Genomic DNA, 8,641 nt, shown 5'->3' with positions numbered 1-8,641 from the left:
TGTTAAAGGGATAACAAAATATACCTTTGTTGTTAAGGATTTTCTTATCGTCTAAGGAAGGGCTCGTGTTTGATTAGCTAGTTGGTGAGGCGATAGCTTACTAAGGCGATGATCAGTAGTTGGTACGAGAGGATGATCAACAACATTGGGACTGAGACATGGCCCAGACATTCGGTTAAGATCGATCTAAACCAACCCATTATGTATATGTACATGATTCAATATGCCAACTATTAAACAACTTATTAAAAACACAAGACAACCAATCGGAAATGTTGGTGTTGGGGGGGGGGGTGATTCCGTAAAAGATTAAATTAATAAATGGAAATTCACTGAAATCCAATCTTTGTGAGATCGTCAATATTGTACCAAGGGTATTTTTAGAGTATATCGAATCAGTATAGCTTCTTCTGACACAGCAATGCAATTTCACAATCAATATAGAAATGAAGTGTTACATAATTTCTTTCTTCTTTTCTTGTTGCTTGTTGATGTAGAATTTGGCCGCCACTGTCACCATTAGTCCTAACGGCAATTGCCGTTGACCTCCGTCTGCTGTCGCCAAAGTTTCATCATGAACTGCAGATAACGGTCATAGTTCCCCCTTCCGAACTCGATCATAAAACTTAGTCAAAAAATTTCTAGGAGCTCACCTATAATCATTTTTGGAAGGTTGAATCCACCTGAGATTCAAGGCCTTCCCCTTGAACTCACTTGTCGGAAACTTGGAACATGCGGTGAACGTAAAACCAAACACTAGTAGCTCAGAAACTTACCCAGAAGAAGATTAGAAGATTAAGTGAACAAGTTCATCTCGAACTCATTGGAGTTCGTCCTTTGCCCCTCGCTGGAAACTAGAAATGGAAATCGGTGCATACATGGGGTCAAAACCTTGAAAATCTTAACTGAAAACACTGCACAGCCATTATAAAGCTTACCAAGGACTCGATGGAGCCAAGATAGAGCTCGGTTTTGTTGGATTTAGGCTCACGGTTCTACTCGTTACAGTCATTCCACTCAATATGCAAACCCATATTCATGTTTCCCATGTCAAGGTGAACATAAATATAAGGGTTTGGAGTTGGTTCTGGCAAGGCCCTCATCTACTCCACGCACAGTTCAACCCTCAAGAAGACCTAAACTGCTGACTACAATTACTCTAAGCTCTCATGCACATGGCAAGGAGAAAATTTATAATCTTATCTTTAATACTCTCAATCAAGCAAGGAATCACAATCATATCCAATCAAGCATATTTCAAAGGTAATCTCAAGGTATTATTGATTAAATAATATCATAAATAATATTTTTGGGATAATTTTTTCCTCATCCATCCTACGGATGACTCATCTTGGCCAATCAGATGTCGACAAATGTCAAGGCAACCCTACACACGTGGTCAGCCTAGCTCCTATAAATACCTCATCTCCACCTATCTCTGGTAAGCTTTGGCTATGCACTTAAGCCCTAAACTCTCTTTCTTTTCAGAGAAACTGACTAGGTATCAGAGATCCATTGGCCAAATCCCCTCCACCTCGTGGGTGCATGAGGCTGTAGCCTTGGTCATAGGTGTTTATTTGTTTTATAGGTACAATTTTGTTAAGACTGAAGCTGGTAGAATTTTGCTGCCACAGTATAAAGCTTCAGTGTTATCAATAAATATCTCTAAGCTTTGGTATGATAAACATTTCAATTTCATGATCGTATTCCAAACTGAGCACAACATCATTGTGCACCCATTTCACATGTTAGGCATAGATAGTATCCGGCAGCTCCCTAAAACTCTAGAATATAAACAATTAGGAGTAACAACTAGAATATAAAAAATTGTTCATATTCCAATGTACGCACCCATGCGTGCTTGTAGAATCGGAATTTAGAAGAAATAAACGAATTCAATGGAGGTACAATCATCAGTCTTCGGCTTAAAGTTTCAATTCAGCCACTGGCTGGTGAGGTTTTCCTTGGTAGTGCCTCTAATGTTGGCACTGAAGATGATCTTGCAGGGTGTGTTAACGACATCATGGGGATGGATGTTGGCTTTCTGACGAGGAGGAATAGTTCGTCTGGGTAGTTTAGGAAGCATTTTATAGTTTTGTTTTGGATTCTTAGTACTACTGATCATACCCTTCCTACAATCATGTAATCTGTATATTCTTTTTATTATACCAAGCTCAATCATTAGGTTCAAGTCACTAAAGGGGCAATTAATGTTACAAGTTTGGATCATGCATTGCATATTCATCTGCATATTCACAACTTATTGCCTGATGTTTGTATGCATGGTCAAGCATTTGTTCATCCATGTTTAAGATATGAGCTGGGTGCAGGTAATGACTCTCACCAAAATATCCACACATCAACTTGAATTTTTGTGTGGTACTGATGATCTTCTCTCTTTAGGTCTTGGGTAGTATGTATAGGGTGTTCTCTAACTCGAGGAATGGCTTTTGCTCCGCATCTCCTAGAAAAACCTAGATCATCGTGTGTTAAATCAACTGGTGATATCTCAGAAATTGTAGTGATATAACAGTCGAGCAAGTTGGTCTCATTATTAGAACTGTAGGTATAGATTCATCCCAAATTCTCTCAATTTGTTGATGTTCGATTAAGAGAGATTTGTGCAGTTATTGAATCTTCAGCTCCATATCATTTTAACTGCATTAATTCATTTCTCATTGGTGCCACCAGTGGTGGAGCCAAGATCTTACATCATGGGGGGCCTTTCACAAATATGAAATTTTATTTTTTAATCCCTAAAATACGAGATAGATTGGTTGTGTTTCTATTTATTTATCTCAACTCAGAAAAATATCATACCGCATCAACCATATAGTCAATCCAACTAATATTTAAAAGCAGATGGACTAGAAGTTCAAGCCAACAAAGAAAAATATGAGCCAACATTCTTAGAGTAAGTGATAAATCCTGACAATTAGATTCAATTACCATGGTTGAAAACTTCGACCTAAATTAATCTCCTCCGCCCAAAGATGAACGTGAAGTAATTAACAAGTAGAAGAAGCTACATCATTATAACTAGAATAAGAGAATCCCAAATCCATAAATTTCAAGATTGCAACTAAACTTACCAGAAATAAAAGGAGGTTATGCTATATCTTATACATAGAAAAGGAACAAAAAATTGCAGGATAGGCCCATGACTACCCTTGTCCTTTAGTGGCTCTCGACCCAGCAGTTTCTTACATGACACAAAAACGACACGAAAATAACGGGTTTCGGGTCAATACAATAACTAATCGGGTCATTATCAGGTGACCCATTAAGAACCCGTCACGTGGGTAACCCGTTTCGACCTATTAAAAAAAATTACAATTTTAAAGTTTAATTACTAAAAAATTTATTATAAAATACAATAGCCATATTGTATATATTGGTATATTCTATATTAAATATATTTTTTTGTATTATTATTCTATATAAGTTAAAAAAATTAAGTTTTATTCATTTATTTATTTTTATTATGAGACTTTTATTATCATTAATAGGATAAATTTTACTTAACATGTTGTTGTCCAAAATTAAAATAACCTAGTATAGTATTAGTATTGTGGCAACCCATTCCAAATTTTACGTTTTTATTTTATTTTAAAAGCGTGAATTTACGAAAATGCCCTAGAGGCAAGGACTTTGACTTCCGTTGACCAGGGGCTTGAGAGATGTGGGACTTATTCTTTTAGCATATCCTCGTAATACTCATTGGTATGAACGTATAAGCAAAAGCCGTTTGCGAGTTTAGATTATAACGGTATAGTTACGGACGTTCGAAATTCACGCTTTTGAGTTTAGATTATAACGGTACAATTATTCAAGGTTTAGTTTTAATCTTTGTGGGGTGAAGCCAAATTAGAAATGAGGAAAGAAAGAAAGAATAATAATAATAATAATAATAATAAAAAAAAAAGAAACAGGGAAGTAGTCTTCCCGTCGACCCACACCCACTGAAAACTCCCATTTTCCAAGGCCGATTCCGGCCAACTCCAGTAGACTTTTTCGACGCCACCACCACCATCTTGAAGCTCTCATTCCCCTCTACAAAACTCACCCAAGAACGACCTTGATTAACCATGGTATATGGCGGTTGGAGGCCACGAAAGTCGACAAAAATCAATAGTGCTCAGGCCACATTTTCGATTTTCCGGCAAATCGGCAAAGCGATGGCCGATGCCACCACTTGGGCTTTGTAGCCTATCATCCCAGGAGCAAAACCCAACCACCTTTGACCCCGTTGGACCACTGTAGAAGACGAATCGACACCGGGAAGCTTTAGGCACCCGCCAGCTTTGTGGGCAAAATTGACCATCTTCCGTCCACTTTTGGACTTCGTGGCAGGTATAAAAGTTGCTCCACTCACTGAGATCTTCATTTCTATGAATTTTGAGAATTTTTGGAAATAGTTGGATTTTCCGGCAAGTCGAGGCGGCCGACCGCCACCCACGGTGGTGCATGCGCAGTGGGCCACCAATGCTATTTTTAGGCTATGTCGAATGTCTTGAATTCAATTTTGATATTTGAATGACGTAGGTTGATCGTTGGAACCTAAATTCGTTACAATACGTTACTTGATAAAAATGTGAATCGACGATCCGACCGTTGGATCGTCACCAAACTTGGGTACATTATAATATGTAATATTTAAATGTTCACGGCCACTTAGTTTTGGGCAATTGGTGGAGATCTGACCGTTGGATTGTAATGAAATTTTAATATGTTATTCTAGAAGCATATTGTGGATCTTTGGGAGTTGTGGATTGGAAATCTGATATGCAGATCTTCTGGGTCGAGTTATACAGGGTGTAGACCCTACCGTCGATCTTTGATCGACGATTCACTTGTGGTCAATGGGTCTCGAACTATTTTAGAATGTCCTTGAGGATGTGTTTTATGTGATTATGTATTCTATTGATAAGAGTTTTGAGATGTGATTCGATAATTAGTTACAGGCGCCAATCATTTGGGACGCCTCGATGCATGTGCTAGAGAATCATAGCGTGGACTTCAGGTGAGTGGATATTTTCCTTTTATCGTACATATTATTGATAGTTCCATCGACATTTTTAAATTGATTTAGGTATATTACCTTCATATAATTATTCTGAATGCTTGAAGTACTAATATGAACTACAAATGGCTTGATCCCTGTTTAGGGTATGTAGGCAGTCTAACGAGACGTTAGATGCAACCATAATATATTTGAGACAAAAGCCTTATTTGGGAAATTGAGTAATGCGAAGGAAATTGGTAAAGGCAAGTTTTAGTTTTGTGAATTAGTTAGTTAAATTAGTGTTAATTGGACTTGTGACGGATAATTATCCCTGAAAATAAGTAGTTCGGGAGTAGGGCGTTATTGATTATACATTTTACATCGTATTGTATATAATTTAAAATGCTACGACATGGTATTAGATTGCATCATGGTATATCCATATGTATACTACTTGCACATAATTATTGTGAATGCTTTGAAGTGCAAAGGTGAACGCAGGACACCCAGGTAAATTCAGGTGAGTTTATGGTATTACTTGAATCGATGGAGTTATAGCATGACTACATTTAGGTGTTAAGAAACTCCGATACTGTCGTACTGGTTGCCCATAAGTTATACATGTTATATTAAGATGCATTGAAAGCTCATAAACCTGCACCCCGGTGTTAGTGCTCCTGCCCTTGGCCAGGGCACAGTCCTTCACGTGATGTTCACCTCCCGCAGCTTACGCTCACCTTGGACTCAAGGTAAGTGCACAGGCCTGTCGTACAGACCACTAGAGGTGGTTCCGACTCGTGTGCAGGGATGTTTGATGAGCTATAGATTAAGTCATACAGGTCACTATAGGTGACTCCCGACTTGTATGCTAGCATTGATTGATGAGATATGGATACCTGCACCCCAGTGTTAGTGTTCCCGCTAGTGGCTAGGGCACAATCATTCACGTGATGTTCACCTCATGCACCTTACGCTCACCTTGGACTCAAGGTAGGTGCACAGGCCTGTCGTACAGATCACTATAGGTGGTTCCGACTCGTAGGTGATCCGCAATTATTCGTCCAGTCTTCACGTGATCGTAGCACTTGAGCGTACTTATTTACACCCAGTCTTGTCGTACAGACCACTATAGGTGGTTCCGACTCGTGTGCAGGGATGATTAATGAGATATGGATAAGTTGTATAGGTTACTAGAGGTGAATCCCGACTTATATGCTAACATTGATTGATGAGATACGAGTATAGTCATACGGGTCACGCTAGGTGATTCCGGCTGATGTATCATTTTATATCGATTAAGTTCATTTGGCCTACTTGTTAATGCATTGTAGAGTCTATGGATATGGCATACCCGTGATTTTGTCCATTTTTATTTAGCATGGGTGGATATATAGATATATATATATATATATATATATGTGTGTGTGTGTGTGTGTAGTACTGTTTTATAGAAAACGATAAGGGATTTACAGTGAGGGGTTATTACTGTTAGAAAGGTAATAGTTTTGGGAAGCTTGGTTTTACTACTTACTCACACTTTCTGTTTTGTACCCCTCCTGGTTATAATTGCTAAGTCCATATTGACAAGGATATATGGCTAATCTTTGTATTGGTGGCTACTTTTAGGGTATGATTCTTACCCACACTACTGCACTTTACTTATGCTCTGACATCGTATGTGAAATGGGTTCGCTCTCATTCATAGCGCACTCTGGTATTTAGACACTTTTAGGTTCAAATTTATTCACATTTTATACACTATCACACTTTATGGCTTCATCACCTTCCAGGTGTCGGCCAACACAGCTCGATATGGGGTCCTAGTGGACATTCCAGGTCGGGGTGTGTCAAGTATAGGCAATAAGACATTCCCTACAAGTATGAAAAATGTGAAAGAATATATAAAATCATCATTCCTCCACGAGTAGACAATGGTTACACTTACATTATCGTTTAGATTTTTAAAACCCTCCAAACCGTCATGAATAGTGTTTTTTATTTGAGTGTAAAAGTAATAAAATTAATAATAATTATTGTAGAAGTGTAAGAAATGGAAAATACACACACACACACACACACAATCACTTGTAGTGACAAGCTTTACAACTTTCGTAAAGGGCTCAACTTCGAAATCCGACACTATAATCCATAAACCTTAAATTTGTATTTAACCGTCGATTATCGTTTAGGCTTTATTCTTTATATTGAATTTCATTTTTAAAAATTTCTTTTTTGAAAACATGATCTTTTGGGGGATGTAGGAAGATGAATGGCTCGGATCTTTGATATCACGTCCGTATATTTACGGTTAATTGAAATATGAGTCGATGTTATATAGTTTGTAGAGACTTTATAAACACCAAGCAATATTTTCACTAACGGTAAAACTCTAAACATAATATCAACAATCCAAACTGTTCATCTTCCTGTATCCTCTAATAGATCATGTTTTCAAAATAAAAAAAAAAATCTAAAAAAACAAAATTTGGTGAGAAAAATGAAGAATAAATGTAAACAACAATTGATGGTTAAATTGTGATCTATGATTTATATGATGATAGTGGCACATTTTAAAGTTAAGCCCTTCACGAAAATTGTAAAGCTTGTCATTACGAGCGTTTATATATATTTTTTTTCTATATTTTTCATACTTCTACATTAATTAAAAAACTATTAAAGACTTTACTTAAACAATAGCCATAGGATAAACGAGAAGAGAGTGCTAACGTAGAAAATCTCACTAAAAATATCATCAATATAACTCTTGAAGACAATATATCAAGCCAAAGTTCCAATACCGTTTCCCATGGTGATTGATGCAAATTGAAGAGTTTGATTGTAAGAAAATGTGCAAGGTTCCAAACCTTGAAACATAACTCCCTTAATTTTGCAAATCTTTTGAACATTTGATATTTTGTAATGTTCTAATATATATATATATATTATTTTTTTTCATTATGCTCTTATTTTGGGTATGTAAGTATGTAATACTTGAAAGACAATTGCGTTTTTATGTTTTGAATGTGATAATATTGTTGGACTTGTCCGACATAAATCAACCTTGATATGGTCTACTACATGTAATAGGAGTGTATCATTAGAGAATAATATATGTTGTGATTTGATTACCCAAAAGATATCAATCCTATATATTATGAGTCTTATATAGGAAATAGGATTGATGAAATCCTTATACGATTATAACTATGATATATTTACTTGGAGGCCAAGAAAGTAGATTTTATGTTTCCCTTATGGATGGAACTTAAAGTTTTTGGCCTATTTATATACCGGTCCCTATGCACCCTAAAAACACACGGCAACAGCTTCCCATAAAGCATTGTGTTAAAGTTAGGAATTCATAGAAGGCTTGGTATTGTTTTCTCTCGGTGCGAGTTGTTTCCATGGTTGCTGCAAGCAATACATCAAGTTAGAGTTCATTCATGTTTACGTACTATTATCATGCATGCAGTGTTTTAGTTATATAACCTCAATAAGATAACAAATATGGTATGTGTATACTTATTTAGTATTATGTTTTTCATTTGATTATTTATTGGTTTAAAATATATTTTCCTTAATGGGTAACGGGTTGGGTCATATTACCTGTTAATATTATCGGGTTGGGTCATTTTA

At 36.7% G+C, this 8,641-nt stretch overlaps 1 long non-coding RNA gene across 1 annotated transcript; it reads right to left on the bottom strand.

The window, feature by feature from the left end:
• Positions 1-316: 316 nt before the first annotated feature.
• On the bottom strand, positions 317-1,134 carry LOC148691745 (uncharacterized). The gene is made up of 2 exons (XR_015955226.1): positions 654-1,134; positions 317-579 (listed from the first exon to the last, which is right to left on the bottom strand). It is a non-coding gene; the product is annotated as an uncharacterized LOC148691745 (long non-coding RNA).
• Positions 1,135-8,641: the final 7,507 nt, after the last annotated feature.

The sequence above is a fragment of the Pyrus communis genome, chromosome 13 (assembly GCF_041283825.1).
Source record: "Pyrus communis isolate YQ-2024b chromosome 13, ASM4128382v1, whole genome shotgun sequence".
In the NCBI taxonomy this organism is placed as follows: Eukaryota; Viridiplantae; Streptophyta; class Magnoliopsida; order Rosales; family Rosaceae; genus Pyrus; species Pyrus communis.
This window is presented reverse-complemented; position numbering and strand designations above follow the sequence as displayed.